Source organism: Grammomys surdaster, unplaced genomic scaffold, assembly GCF_004785775.1.
Source record: "Grammomys surdaster isolate TR1022 unplaced genomic scaffold, NIH_TR_1.0 278, whole genome shotgun sequence".
Taxonomy (NCBI): domain Eukaryota; kingdom Metazoa; phylum Chordata; class Mammalia; order Rodentia; family Muridae; genus Grammomys; species Grammomys surdaster.
In genome coordinates, this window is record NW_021604719.1 from 13,468,251 (window position 1) to 13,483,404 (window position 15,154).

The 15,154-nt window shown below is 41.6% G+C and overlaps 1 protein-coding gene across 2 annotated transcripts in view; it reads right to left on the bottom strand.

The window, feature by feature from the left end:
• The window catches only part of March3 (membrane associated ring-CH-type finger 3), a 154,007-nt gene extending 149,877 nt beyond the window's left edge, over positions 1-4,130 (bottom strand). Inside the window, exon 1 of one of the 2 annotated variants that reach the window (XM_028777151.1) lies at positions 3,889-4,130. The gene's annotated coding sequence lies outside the window, so the exon portion shown is untranslated. The remainder of the gene's footprint in view (positions 1-3,888) is intronic. The other variant, XM_028777150.1, reaches the window with a different exon arrangement.
• Between the last annotated feature and the right edge of the window lie 11,024 nt (positions 4,131-15,154).

Consider the following 15,154-nt stretch of genomic DNA (forward strand, 5'->3'; position numbering starts at 1 on the left):
TCCTTTCTTCCCCCCTCCTCCCCATCTGTTTGTCTGCCAAAAGAGGGAATAAGTCAGTGGTGTTGTCTGGGGCTGTGGTATACCTTAGGTTTTTACAGCCACTCTAAATCCGTCAACTCATGCAGAAGCTGGGAAAATGGAGTGTAAGTAATATTTTTGTTAGTGTAGAAACAGTAGTATAAGTATAATGTGACCACAGATAAAAATAGCACAAGACTAAAGTGTGGGTCCAAAGAATTCCTCATGTAGGCTTTGCTCCCAATTGTACTCTGTGACCTTTAGCAAACGAGTTGCCTCTCCATGTCAAGGTTGGCTGATTAAGCTCAGGGTCACCCAAACACTCATCACATACGCTGGTTAACTTTCTAAGGAACACTTATAAAGTCAAATCCAACATAAACAAAAATGGAAAGAAATTGGTTTCATAAGAAGTGTTACCACAAATTAAACAAAGGCAGGTAGCTCACAGTATAAGGTCAACATCTTACTTATTGCTATTGTCTTTAAACATGAAAGACAGAATCCAAGTATTATGCTTTTGTAGCTGCTGTTTGCTCATCTGGAACTAAGTGGGGAAAAAATCATTGTCCTCCAAAGATTGTTAAGTGACGTATCAAATGCCAAATATTCCTCTAAACAGAAATTGCTCCATAAAGGTCTTCGTGATGATCCAATGATCCGGAACTATATAAGGTCAATGTCTCAACCTATCTAAATCCTTTTGTCATCAAGGAAGTAAATATTTTTGACATTTCTGACCTCTGAGATTTAAAAAAAAAAAACTTGAATGTTAGAGAGGACAACTTCTGATATAGATCCATTCTCTTTCAAATCTTATCTAAAAGTCTAATGTGGAAAATTTTATCATTATGGAATAGAAGAACAAAACACAGAATGTACACATCAGGATCAGAAGGTAAGTAAAAAAAAAAAACCCTAATTGTTAAAAATTTATAAATAAAAACTAACACTGATTTCAGTAAGAATACAGGTAAACAGTACATTTTCAATCCATTTCCGAAGGACAACTTAACGTACATCTAAATTAACTTTTGGAGTGAATCATGGTGGGTGGGGCTCATGGCTGGTCAGCCAAGTAGCTAGAGTTTCCCAAGGAAACATTTGATTCTGGTTAAGTCTGTGCTAGCCCTGATTATGAGCATACTTCTGTCCTAGCACCAAGAGATAAAAGGGCTCCCTTTTCATCTTTCATGGAGAAATGAGGAATGACATGTATTAGGGCTGGCCAAATCAGCCCAGAATCCCAGCATCGGTGGTACAGAAACAGGCAGTAGAGAAGCAATACCGAGGAGAGGTGTTAAATTATCTTGCTTTTCCAGGCAGACTTCCTTAAAATTGGGGCCAATTCAGAATAGGAATGATTGAAGATTACAGGCACAGGGCAAAAGAGGCCCATTGTTGAGAGAATTAATAAACTATCAATTTTATATGGCCAGTAAATACCACCTAGAAATTTCTGAATAATCAATTGTTACGTCAACACACAGACCATGTTATTTTATATACTAAACACCATTTCAGGACTTCTTGATGTTCAAGTGGCTCCTTGTATCAGAACTTGTCTTGAGTACTTGAAAATGCACATTCCTAAGCTACCCTAGGTCCCAGAACTAAATTCCCATGGGGCTACTCAGTTAATTTGGGTGATTCATGTGAAGCCAGGAGGATCTGTATAGCCCTTTATAAATTTAGACATATATATTAGGGATTTACATATTTCCTCCAAATGTTTATGAAGCATAAAAATGAAAATACTGGTGATGGGTTCTTAAAACCACTCCAGTTTATAATGAACACCACTATTAAACTGTAATTAAGAACATAAAATTACTGTGAAAAAGATCAACTGCACTTCTGAAGGTGTTGTCCCTATTGTCACTAAAAGTAACTATACTATTAAAGGAATTTATAGCTTTTTAAAGTATCAGTCACCTGCCAGCAGGAACTTAACAAGCTGTTATAATAATACTCCTCCCATACCTTCTTAGTCATCAGAAATTTTATGATAAAGCCTTCTTATTATTTTAAAACTACACATTGTGAACCATTGTTACTAGTGATTAGGCCAAATATGAACTTATTTCCAGGGTATAAATTCCTAAAGGCATGCTTCATTCGGATTACTAACACAATCTTAACCTTGCCTTGGCAATAAAGTTCTATTTACTTCTCCTAAACTGTGTGAGTGTGTGTGTGTGTGTGTGTGTGTGTGTGTGTTGTGTTCAAAATAATTTATTTTTAGTGCATTCTCTGAAGCAAAAGACAACAGTTTGTGGTATACATGTTACTGCAAAGCTGCAAACCAGCCTTGCTGTCGAGGTAACAACCACAGTTCTTCTCAGGGGATTGTGTTTTTTCTTCTATAATTCCCCCTCCTCAACTTATGGCTACAATTATATCAGAAAATACTTTCCCGTTCTAAGAGACACCATCCCCTGCATCTCCCTCATTAAAACTTGAAGTTCTGGCCAAATAATAGATGAAAATAGAAGTCAAGAGGAAGGCTTTGTTTGTAGCATGTTGTTTTCCTAAGGGTCGCCCCCTACCCACTATCCACCCCAGTGTTCTGGCTCAATTGTACATGCTATGTTTTAACAGATGGGCTGGCTGGCAGCGGCTGGTCTGTAAAACAGGAACGCAGAATCTGTACTGAGTGGTATTGAACTGAGTGCTCGTAAAGTTCATGGACATATACTGACCTAGACAGACCAGACAAGATTCAGACATGCTTACACATACAGGATTATACACTTTAAAGCTAAGAGGGTTCACCTCTATAATCCAGAGGAAGTTCAAGGCTGAGTTAATCCTTTATATATTTCTATCTCATTCCCCTATCAATTCCACCCATAGATACACACCCTCAGATAAATGCACCTGTATGTCCATATCTAGTATGCAAATCAACATTTTATATATTTTAAAAGACAGAACTATTTCCAACACCAGAGCCAACTCTCCACAGTCTTCTTAATAAGCTCTCACACATATCAAATCAGAATGGTAAGACAATATTGCACTGAATTCTATTTTGTCCATACAGAATATAAACTGCACGCAACTACACTCAAAAAAATTAAGCTGCATTTACTACAAGAGAGGGGGGGGGGAATGTAACCCACGCTTTGCCACAAACAAAGTGTCAGGTCTAACCTTGAATCCTCAGTTGTCAGTTCTTGCCACAACTTCATCACTTAAAACATGCAGGTGCTTTAAGGAACAGCACTAAACCAGTCTGTGGATACCCAGCCTAGTGTAGGCTTCTAGGCTCCCTGCTGGTCCTAACCAAGTTCCTCAGACACACCTTGTGATGGATGCGGAGGTCTGAGCAACCCAGGAAGAGGGGCGCACGTTCAAAAACTGACAGGAAGCAATTACTTCCCAAAGTTTAACGTTCAGCACCGCTGTCATTTTCTTCGGATCTGCAGAGTACGAAAGAGGCCTGCTACTGTCCCCAGCGAGTCCCTTCAGTTCTCAGTCGGAACGCGACCAGCGCTCGCTGGCGCACGCCGGCTCGGGCGCCGGTTAATGTTTAGGAACCACTCGCAGCCATCTAGGAACTGCGGTGTGCGCACCGAGATGTCCCCGCGCGCCGTGTCGCCGCCGCAGAGGGGCAAGGGCGCGTCTGGGACCTAAGGGTGGCAACCACCAACGCCAAGTCGGTTCCGACGCACGGCCACGTCCTGGGCCGAGTTGGGATGCTTTGAAAACCAGAAGTTCGGGAGCCGGGACGCTGACAGAGAGTAAGCGTCCCCTGCCTTGCCTTGCCCTCCCGCAGCCGCCACGCTCCCACCCACCAGCACCGACGCGGTCTTCGGCTCGCTGGCAACACGGCGGAGGAGCCGCTTTCACGGCGCGGCTACTCACCCTCCTGGCCCAGTCCAGACGCCAAATCCACGCCCCTGCTGCAGATCCTCAGTCCCAAGTTGCCCAGAACCGCCGGCTGCTCTTGCCCCGCGGGACCTGAGCGCATTAGCTCTACCGGGCACCTGACGGGGATCGCCGCAAGCTCCGCGGTCGCCTGGCTCAGCAGTCGCCCAGAGCGCTCTGACAATCCACGGACCCGCTCAGCGAATGAGGCGGAACACCGCGCAGCGCTGACTAGGCTCCGAAGGGGGCGGAGCCCTGGGGCGGGACCAGCCTCGGGCCAGCCCCGGTAAGGCGGGGCGTCTACTAGCGTTTGACTGGCGGAGGCCATAGCCAATCGTCAAGGCACCAGGATCCTTGGAGGCCGTGGGAGGTACCTAGAGCGTGGTCCCGCCCCTCACTCAATATCCAATCGCTTGCGGCTGAGCGGTGGCCCGGAGACGCTCTAGCTGCCCGCAAGTTGGCAGTTGTGAAGTGCGGTGGTGGTGGTGGTGGTGGCGGCGGCGGCTGCGGCGGCTGCGGCTCCTTCATGGTTTGATGCAGTGGGACCCGAACGACCCGGGAACGAGGCTATGGCCAGGGAAGGCTCTTGCTGACAGACGGTAGGAGTTCCCAGAACCGTCGCGAGTGGGCACGCTGCGGAGAACAGCCCTCATTCCTGATACCAATAGGAGGCAAGGAACTTGGCTCCAAAGGCTCCCCAGGTCCAACTACACTGGAAACGATTCTAAGCTCGATCTGGCAATTGTCTCTGGGAAAGTACTAAGCAAGACTCTTCTTTTTTCTTTTCCATCCACACCCCCTAGGGACCCTCAGCAAAAGCCTGGTTCTTTCTCCCCAGGCACTTCTTATCCTCCACGGTGGGTTCTTCTGCTGTCTGCTTGGTCCTCCAGGAATATCAAGAAATCAGAACCATCCGTCTTGGACAGAAAACTCCAGAGCAAGACAGATCCGTCGGACTCTGCATTCTCCTCTCTCCCCTTTGGAAAACCTTGATTAGGATGAAGGCATGAAGTAGCTCATGGTAGTTAGGAGTGCACTGGGAGCCTTTCGGCCACTGTCAGCTTTTCACAGTTACAGTCTTGCCAGAATGGTTTTTTAGCCAGGTTCTAAGACCACACACACACACACACACACACACACACACACACACGGTTAAAAGGAACAGAGTCAAAAGCAGATATTTGAGTATTGCTGTCTAAGCTTAGAAATGAGCATGTCTTAGCCTGTCATCTTGGGGTAGGTAGAACCAATCTGTGCTTACTTAGACTTGAACTTGTGCATCCAACTCATGTTAATAGGAATGCACAACAGTACAGGAAATGGAACAAACTTCCTGATGGTCTGCCACTCAGGTGTCCCCCACGTCCATACTCTTGCCTCCAACCCAAGCACTTCAGATCACTGTCTCAGTTCTGAGAAACTCTAAGGAACTATGTAGCCTTTTAGTCCAGGTGACTATTCATGTGTGAGAGAGCCGCAGGTGTAATTTCAATGGCCATCTGGCTTCCACAACTTCCTCCTTTATAACACATGTCTCATGAGAAGGTTCTGATGAGGTCACCAGGGAGAAGGAAGGTAAAAGGCCAGCTTTCATCTGGCAAGGAATGAAACAGCACCAGTAGCAGAGAAAGCTGCAGCTCTTAGGGAAGCTCTGGCATCGGTTTGGTTTAACTCTGTGGAAAAGGGGTCCATAGGCAGGTTGTCCAAACAAGAAAAATGGGACCTGGATAGCCCTTAACAAGCTGAAAAAAAAATTAATCATGTCAAACCTGGACATTAAGTTCCTTCTTGCTTACTGAACCAAAAGACTGGCACAGATAAGAAGGATTCAATTCCAGCAGTCACTAGCAGCTGTGGAGTGACTAAGGGGAGTGGCCTTTGTCTACAAAACTTTAGAAGTAGATGAGGTGAAGGGAATATATGAATCATGTTGGGATGGAGTGGGATTGGGGTGAGGACAGGTCTGGAGATATCCGAAAAGAAGGTTCTGAAGACTACTCCCCAGTTCTAGCAGTGTGTCTGTCAGATTCCCTCACTGTGACAAAATACCCAAGGAAGTGTGTTGTATAAGGAGGAAAAGTTTATTTTGGGTTACAGTTAGAATTCATGCTCCCTTGACCTCTCTGGGCCTGTGACAGTATGGTGCCTCACGGTGGAAGCCCCAGTAGAACAATACCACACACTTCATTGGTGACAAAGAATAGGGGGTTAGACAGAGAAGGGAGATGGATGGCAATGCTCGTGTCCTTTCAGTGCCCTGCTTCCTATGTTTACAACCTCCTGATAGTGCCACAGGCTGCAAACCAACCCTCCAACACGTGTGTTTTGGATCCAAACTACAGTAAATAGGAGAACCTCAATCTTCCCTTAAACCTATGCTCTTTTGTTTGCTTACACGACCCAGGGGAAACCCCTTCACTGTCATGAAACATCATCTTTGACTGGATAATCAGGAAGCTCCCATGGAAGAAGTGTATTTCTTTCTACTTTTTCCGTTCACACCTGTGATGTAACTAGAGAAGTTGGCTATCAGTGCTCATCATGATCACACCCTGTGAGGGCTTTTCACAGGTGCTAATTGTTATTTTAAAACCATCTTTTGGCTGGTAGGATGGCTCAGACAGTAAAGAGTATTTTGCTACTAAGCCTGAATACCTGAGTTCTATCACTGAGCCCCACTTAGGGGACTAGAACTGACTCCCCAGAAATTGACTTCTTAGCTCCACATTGGTGACATGGCACTAGCATGCTGCCATGTGTATGCATGTGCAGACACGAAGACACACACACACACACACACACAAATGATTATAATATTAGAAAAATTAATCTTTTTAGTAGAGCCAGTGAAGCATTATGATGTATGGGTTTGCTTAAGAGCACTAGAAAAAGTTTAAATCACCTTGGTAGTAGGAGCCAATCACTGACTGATGGATGATTCCACAGAAAGTCTCATTTACATTAATTGCTGACAGGGAAATAAAAGAAATTTCTTTTAGTAAATAAGAAATAGATACATTTCATATTAGTTTCCCATGTCTCTTCTATAAATAGATATATCCATCCATGGTTCTTAGATTAATTGTACATTTCAGTTTCTCTTTAAGAATGAATGATGTCTTTGTTTGGTTTTTTATTACTGTGACTTAAAAAAATAGATCAAAGTAACTTGGGAAGGAAAAGTTTTATTTTGTCTTACAGTTGATAGTTCATCATCCACAAAGTCAGAGCAGGAACTCAAGGCAGGATCATGGAGGTAGGAACGGATGCAGGAGCCACACAGGAATGCTGTTTACTGGCTTGCTTTGCTCATGGCTTGCACAGCTTGTTTTCTTAAAACCATCCAAGATCACAGGCCCATTGGTGGCACCACCCACAATGGACTGAGCCATCCTACATGAATCACTAAGAAAATAACTCCCAGACTTGCCCATAGTTGATCCTATCTAGGTATTTTCTCGATTAAGATTTCTTCTTAAATGGCCCTAGTTTGTGTCAAATTGACATAAAAACACAGATGGCAAGGAAAAGACAGCCCGTTTATACTATTTTCACATTCCCACACCATCTTTTTAAAGTTAAAAACATTTTTATTTTGAAATTAAAATTTATACATTTCTTCTTTTTCCTTCCTCCCTTTAAACCTTCCTGTTATACTGCTCCCTGTTCTCTTTCAAATTCATGGCCTCTTTTTTCATTGTTATCACATGTATATATGCATAAATACATATATATTCCTAAATATAATCTGTTAACTCTATATGTTACTTGCATTTTTTTTTTTTTTTAGGACTGACCATTTAACACTGGACAACCAGCTGGTTCCACATCATCTTTTATTTTCATTGAATTGTATTTTTTATTTTTTATTTTTTTATTTTTTTTTTGTAGAGAATAGAGTTTATTCAGGGCATGGGAAGGGGAGTTGAGAGGTAGTAGAGACAGAGAAAGGCAGAGAGAGAGAAAAAGGTATTTTTTATTTTTATTGTATGCAGTTTCTACAAGAGCCTATCACTTGGACACAAGACAGAACATTCCTTTAATTGCTAGCTCCCATAATAATCTATTGAGTTTGGATTATCCTGATATTCTATGAGTGGAAACAAGATCTCTTCCTGTATCAGGAATTTAGGCTAACTCTATAGGAAACAGAAAGAAAACCCCTAAGGCCTGGGTGTGAAAGTCATTTGTTTACTTCCAGCCTACTTCGGAACATTTCTTCCATTCAAAGCAGTGAGAAGTTTGTGGAATGGCTTAAGGATGAAAAAAATGGTATAGACAGGTTGGATGGTAGACCTTCTTTTAGTGTTTTGAGAATTCTTCACACTGATTTTAAGATATTTGCAATCTTACTATCAGTAAATGAGGGTTCAACCTTCCCCACATCCTGCCCAGCATTCGTTATCACTTGTTTTGTTGGTTTTTACTGTTTTCACTGGGGTGAGATGAAATCTCAAAGTAGTTTTAATTTTCATTTTTCTAATTGCTAAGGATATTAAACACTTTAAAAGAGATTTCTCAGCCATTTATATTTTGAGAACTCAGGATCTGAAATCTATTTTTCATTTGGGTTGTTGGTTTCTTTTTTGTTTGTTTTTGTTTTTTAGCTCTTTACATATTCTGAATAATAATACTCTATTAGATAATTAGCTGCAAGGGTTTGCTCCCACTTTGTAGGCTTCCTCTTCACTGGATTGTCTCTTGTGTTGTACAGTATTGTTTCCTTCTATGTCTGCTTCATCTGTTGTTGGTCTTAGTTCTTAAGGAAATGGTGTCCTATGCTGAAAGTCCTTTCCTATACCTGTATCTTGCAGGGTACTGTGTTTTCTTCTAGAAGTTTCAGCCTTTCATGTTCCTATTGACATCTTCGATCCATTTGTAGTTGACTTTTATGCAGGCAGGGTAACAGATACAAGTCTAATGTCTTCTTCTCTATGTGGACATCCAGTTTCGCCTGCACCATTTGTTGAGGATGCTGCCCTTTTTTCCAGTGTGCATTTTGACGTCTTTATCAAACATCCAATGGCAATAGTTGTGTGCACTTGTGTTTGGATCTTGTATTTCATTCCATTGGTCCACCTGTCTGTCTTTGTACCGAGTAACATGCTGTTTTTATCACCATGGCTCTGTAATATTGCTTGTCATCCCTCTAGCATTGTTCCCTTTTTTCAAAATTGCTTTGGCTATCTGGGGGTCTTAGGTTTTCATATGAATTTTAGAAAATTTTCTATTTCTGAGAAGAACATTGTGGGGATTTTGGCTGGGATTGTATTGAGTCTGTAGATTGCTTGTGGTAAGATGGTTGTTTTTACAATATTACTTCTGCCAAACTATGAACACGGGATGTCTTTCCATCTTTTGTGTCTTCCACAACCTCTTTCTTTAAAAATTTAAAGGATTTGATATTATACTCCAGAGATAACTGCTTCTTCCATATTCAATGCCTCTCTAGTCACAATAGCTAGGAAATGGAAACAACCTAAATGTCCTTCAACTAATGAATGGATAATGATAATGATGCATATTCACAATGAAACTCTATTCAGATATAAACAAAAATATAGAATTTGCAGGTAAATGCATAAATGGATAGAGAAAATCTTTAACTGATTGATGTAACCCAGACTCAGAAAGACAAATGCTACATGTTCTAACTTGTTGATGCCAGATCCATATAGAGATAGAGTTTTAGATATAAAGATACAGGGATAGAGATGGAGGTAGAGATTCAGCACTTGGGGTAAAAATGTTTCCAAGAACCATAGGCTATCTAATAAAAACTAATTAGACATAAAGCCCACTCATTAGGAGGGAATTATGTCTGATACTGTAAATGTATCCAACTACCTGTGGCTGCTGACTGTCATTGACCCTAAAAGGAACTGACTGTGCGTTCCAAAACAAATACGATTTCTAACTGTTTTCTAAATACTTATCCTTATACCCACAGCCCTAATCAGAACTTTTGTTAGTGGGCAAGACTATTGCAAGCATCCACAATTGGTCAAAATGTAGAAAACACTGACCATTGGATGTTCAATCCCAACTGATACATCCACAAATCCCACACTGAAGGCTTGGGGAACATTGTAAAAGAGGGGGAAGAAAAGTTGGAAGAGTCAGAGGACCAAAATGTCTACTGTGAGATTGTGACTTCTGTGGATGACAGAGAGCTATACCCATAAAATCTCAACAATATGGCTGTCTAAACATGACCTGAACAATAACAATACAAATGTTGACATACAAATGTGGAGGGAGGAATCTCATAAGGCCCTACCCGTAGATGGAGAATCACAGGCAATTAGTGGCTGCTGGGAGAAGGAGGGTCAGTTTTCTTCGGGGATAAGCCTCTTTATAGGTTATCCTAGCCTAAGCAGTCAGCCATAAACATATATACACATATGAGCAACACTAAATGGACTCAATAGGATACACACACACACACACACACACACACACACACACACTACTAAGACACTGGGGAGGGCACAGAAGGAGCCGGCAGAGGAATGGAAATGATGTAAATATAGTGCCCACGTATAAAATTCTTAAAAAAAAAAACCCATATTTTAAAAAGAATGGGAAGCATCAGAACCATGATGCAGGATTTCTCCTTTGTGGATGGAGTCAAATTTGTTTTTAGTGACCACCATTCCTCTCTGACAAGCTATACTTGGTAAGCTATACTGGTAAGAGTTGTGAGTTCCAATCTGAACAGCTGTCATGGCTAGTGCTTCTGGCAGTTACTTAACCTCTGTTTACCCTTTCTTCCTTGGCTGTAAAACAGCTGGCAGAATTGTCATATTGTGTTTAGCTGCTCAAGGGGGACCCCATGACAATGGTTACTATGCACTGCAAATGCTTTGCATCTACAGTAGTACTGACTGCTGAAATGGGGAAGAATATGAGCTTGAAATAGAGAAATAGTGTGTTCTGGACAATTTCCTACATGAGCAATTTTTATCTATTTAGATTCTTGTCCTATAAATGGAAATAAGGGGAAAGGCCCTTTACCATCCTTAATTGCCACACATTTAAAAAGATGTTAAAGAGAATACATACTGGTTTTTTTTTTTCAACACAGGCTAGTGTCATCTGAGAAGAGGAGACCTCAACTGAGAAACTGCTTTCATCAGATTGGCCTGTGGCAATGTCTTGATTGACAATTGGTGTGGAAGGTCTCAGACCACTGTGGGCAGTGCCAGGCCTTGACAGGTGGTCCTGGGGTGTATAAGAACACAAACTGAACAAACCATGAGAAGCAAATCAGTAGGCAGTGTTCATTTGTGGTCTCTACTTCAGGACCTGCCTGACCTTCACTCAGTGAACTCTGACTTAAGATATGTCAGCCAAATAAATTCTTTCCTCCCTAGGTTCTTTAGGTCATAGCTCTTTTGTTTGTTTGTTTGTTTGTTTGTTTGCTTGTTTATTTGTTTTTGTTTTGAGACAGAGTTTCTCTGTGTAGCCCTGGTTGTCCTGGAACTCCCTCTGTAGACCAGGCTGGACTCAGACTCTGAGATCTACCTCCTGAGTGCTGGAACTAAAGACATGTGTCACCACTGCTACACCATAGTATTTATTACTGTAAGAGAAAAGCAAACTAAAATATATATTACAGGGACTGGTGAGAGAACTCATCAGGTAAAAGTCCTAGGCTGATGCATAAAATAACCATTTCTCTCTCTCTCTCTCTCTCTCTCTCTCTCTCTCTCTCTCTCTCTCTCATACACACACACACACAACTGCATACACACTTTCAAAAGGAGACAATACATAATTAAAACGGAAAGAGTTGAAGCAGATCTAGAGTTGGAAAATGTGCCTAACTAAAGATATGTTTCCCTTTCTTCTGTTTCCCCATCTCTTTCAACTTAGATTTACTTTGAAAGTTGTTCACATTTTTTTTAAAAGAACCACCCAAAAGATCTTGCACAGAAATGCAAACATTTCTAAAATTCTCCCAGAAGCTATAAGACTCTAACAGCAGCTTTGCTTGGGAATCATTCTGAAACCTCGAGCAAGTCATTAACCTCATTAATGGTTTCCCATGTATGACAATGCAGCAATATTTCTGACCAATTTCACACAGATGAGAGAGATAACTAATGATGAAATATTAATTTTTGCACAGACTACAAAATATCATGGAGGTGTTTTTGGCAAACTGAAGTATGCTGTTAGTTTGGACACGTCCACTTGGAGAGAATTTCCTAAGAGATGTTGATGGCACAGCTTCTTCAGCCACTGTGTCACCACCCACGAAACAATGCACTCTTCTTCTACTTGGATGCCAAAGCAACTTCTCCATTTGAGGGTTAGATTGGTACAGATCCAATCACGATAAAATGTGCTAACAGAAATGGGTAGGGAAGAACAGTTTTTGTTCCACAGAAACTTGGGATTTCAACATACATTCTCAGAAGAAAAACTATGCTCAATTTCTTAAAAATTTATACCACTAAGGACGAACCTGATGGAAGACTCTAATAATCTTGAAAAATGATGACCTGGTGTAAAACCAACAAACACATACTCCTGGTTTTAAAACTTCACAATGAGCCGGGCGGTGGTGGCGCACGCCTTTAATCCCAGCACTTGGGAGGCAGAGGCAGGCGGATTTCTGAGTTCGAGGCCAGCCTGGTCTACAGAGTGAGTTCCAGGACAGCCAGGACTACACAGAGAAACCCTGCCTCGAAAAAACAAAAAAAAAAAAAAAAAAAAAAAAAAAACTTCACAATGAAGCTGGACACAGTGATGCATGCCTTTAATCCCAGCACTGGAGTGACAGAAACAAGTGGATCTCTGATTTTGAAGCCAGCCTTGTCTACACAGTGAGTTCCAGAGCAGCTGGGGACTACATAGTGAGATCCTGTCACAAAACAAAACAAAACCCCCAAACAAAAAAACCCTCATAATGAAATGAACAGCCCCCAGGGATTAGGCAGCCATTGAGAAAGGGAAGATCACATGTTGGGTGTGGGCATGGGATGGGGAACTGACTCCACTGCAGAGACCCTGAGTAATAAAAGCAATGGAGTCTATATGTGCATACACAGAAACTCACTATTGGGAATTGACTCAGTTATGGAGGCCAAGAAGTCTTATGATATGTTGTCTGTCAGAAAATCAGTGATTTAACTTTTCTCCTTGCCCAGAGACTCAAAAAAAAAATCAGGTGAGCTGGTGGCATAGAGCCAAATCTAAAGTCAAGAAATGCATACTATTCCAGTTCAAGAGGCAAGCAAGAAGCAAAAATGAAATTCTTTTTGTGCCTTCAAGCCTGCACAGATTAGATGATGCTCATGTTAGAGAGGGCAGTTTAATGCATCTACCTATTCAAATGCTACCCTCATCCAGAAACCACTTTATTTCAGCTTACAGTTTTAGGCCATGTAGGAAAATCAGGGCAGGACCTCAAGGGAGGTATCTGGAGTCAGGACCTGCTCACTGGCTTGTTCTGCAGCTTGCTTAGCCTGCTTCTTAAGTCAGGACTCTTGCCTAGGGGTGGCATTATCCATAGGTGAGCTTTGCCTCCTACATCAATCATTAATCAAGAAAATGCCCTACTAATGCCTTGCTTATAGGCAATTGGATGGAAGCATTTTCTCTACTGAGGTTCCTCATCCTAGATAACAAACTGTTGCTTGTGTCAGAGTACTCAGGACACCACCATAGAAAGATCAAGAACTAATGTTTAATCAGGCTATATTTTGGCTTGGTGAAATTGACACATAAAATTAACTATCACAGATAGAATTAAAACAAGAATTTTAGGCTACGTGAAGAAGTGCTATTCTTTGGAAATCCAATTGCTGAGTCCAGGAATATTGAAGTGATGAGGTTTGCCCCATTAGCTTGTTATGAAGCTTGAGCGAGAGCTGGCACAGGACCAGGCTTATGAAAGTCCCTCTAGTGATAATACTTATCAAGTACTTATTGAATACAACGTTCTACTTTAACCTTTTAGCATATAAGGACTCCCCTTCCTCAGAATTTCGAAGTTGAAGAACTATTCTAGGAATAATAGTAGGCTATGTACTTGGCAGTCCAAAGTTCTTTATAGGCACTAGAGGTAATACAGAAAAATTTATTTTGCTATTGGCAATTTCTTGACCATATTAAGGAAGAAAATAGCATCTTAAACTCATACTGCTTTGCTTTCATGTGAAAGGCCTAACCCATATCTTTCCTGATTCCTAGGACATCACATTTCAATGAGTGACTCAGATCAAAATGAAGATAGAGAAGGCCACAGGAATCAGAGCTTTAAAAATCAAAGGCGAGCCAGGAGGTGATGGCGCATGCCTTTAATCCCAGCACTTGGGAGACAGAGGCAGGCGGATATCTGAGTTCGAGAGTTCGAGGCTAGCCTGGTCTACAGAGTGAGTTCCAGGACAGCCAGGGCTACACAGAGAAACCCTGTCTCAAAAAACCAAACCAAACCAAAAAAAAAAAAAAATCCAAGGCATTTCCAGGTCTCATTGTAAAGCTCCTAGAAGATTTAGGCTTCTAAAAACCTATGTTCATCACCCAGATTTTAGACTGAATGGGAGCTAGCGCCCTGGAGGCAACAGTATTAGAATAATAACTGGCCAGTCAAAGACGGAAAAAGATGTATTATCCCTTAGAAATAAATTTATCATTAGCTACTATGAATACCCCAAATTATGACAGATTTACATGTAAGTGTGCCAAAGAAAAGTAGCTGTGATCTATAATACACAAAATTTTTTATTACCCAGGAGAATCTAGGTACTAATGTGAATGGTATTGCATCTGTGAAATCCTGAAATCCACAAAGGATTTGAAGCTATAAAGCCAAATAAAACATAATACAGAAGGAAATGATTTTGATTATGAAACATTTATATATAGCATCTCATTTTACAATTTCAAATTGCTTTTTCAGTCATTGGTTTATTCTTCCTGCACACCTGGGGAGTATGCCTGTGCTGTTATCCTCTGTTCATGGCAGAGGCATTTGAGATTGAAAGAGGCAAGGGATTTTTGTCCAAAAGCACAATAGGGACAGGGTGAAAAATTGTTCATTCAATCAGATGCCTATTCAATACTACTTTTGGCAAGGCACCAACATCTGTGTGGTGGCAGTACACAAACATGGGTACCTTATGTGTGGGCACTCTGTTGCAGGAACTTGTGTTCTGCTGGACCAGGAACTGACCTGTCAATCAAAGGTGCCCCAATGACCAATCACCAAAGTATAGAGGAGGGGGAAGTGAGAGTTTGTTAAGATTCCTGG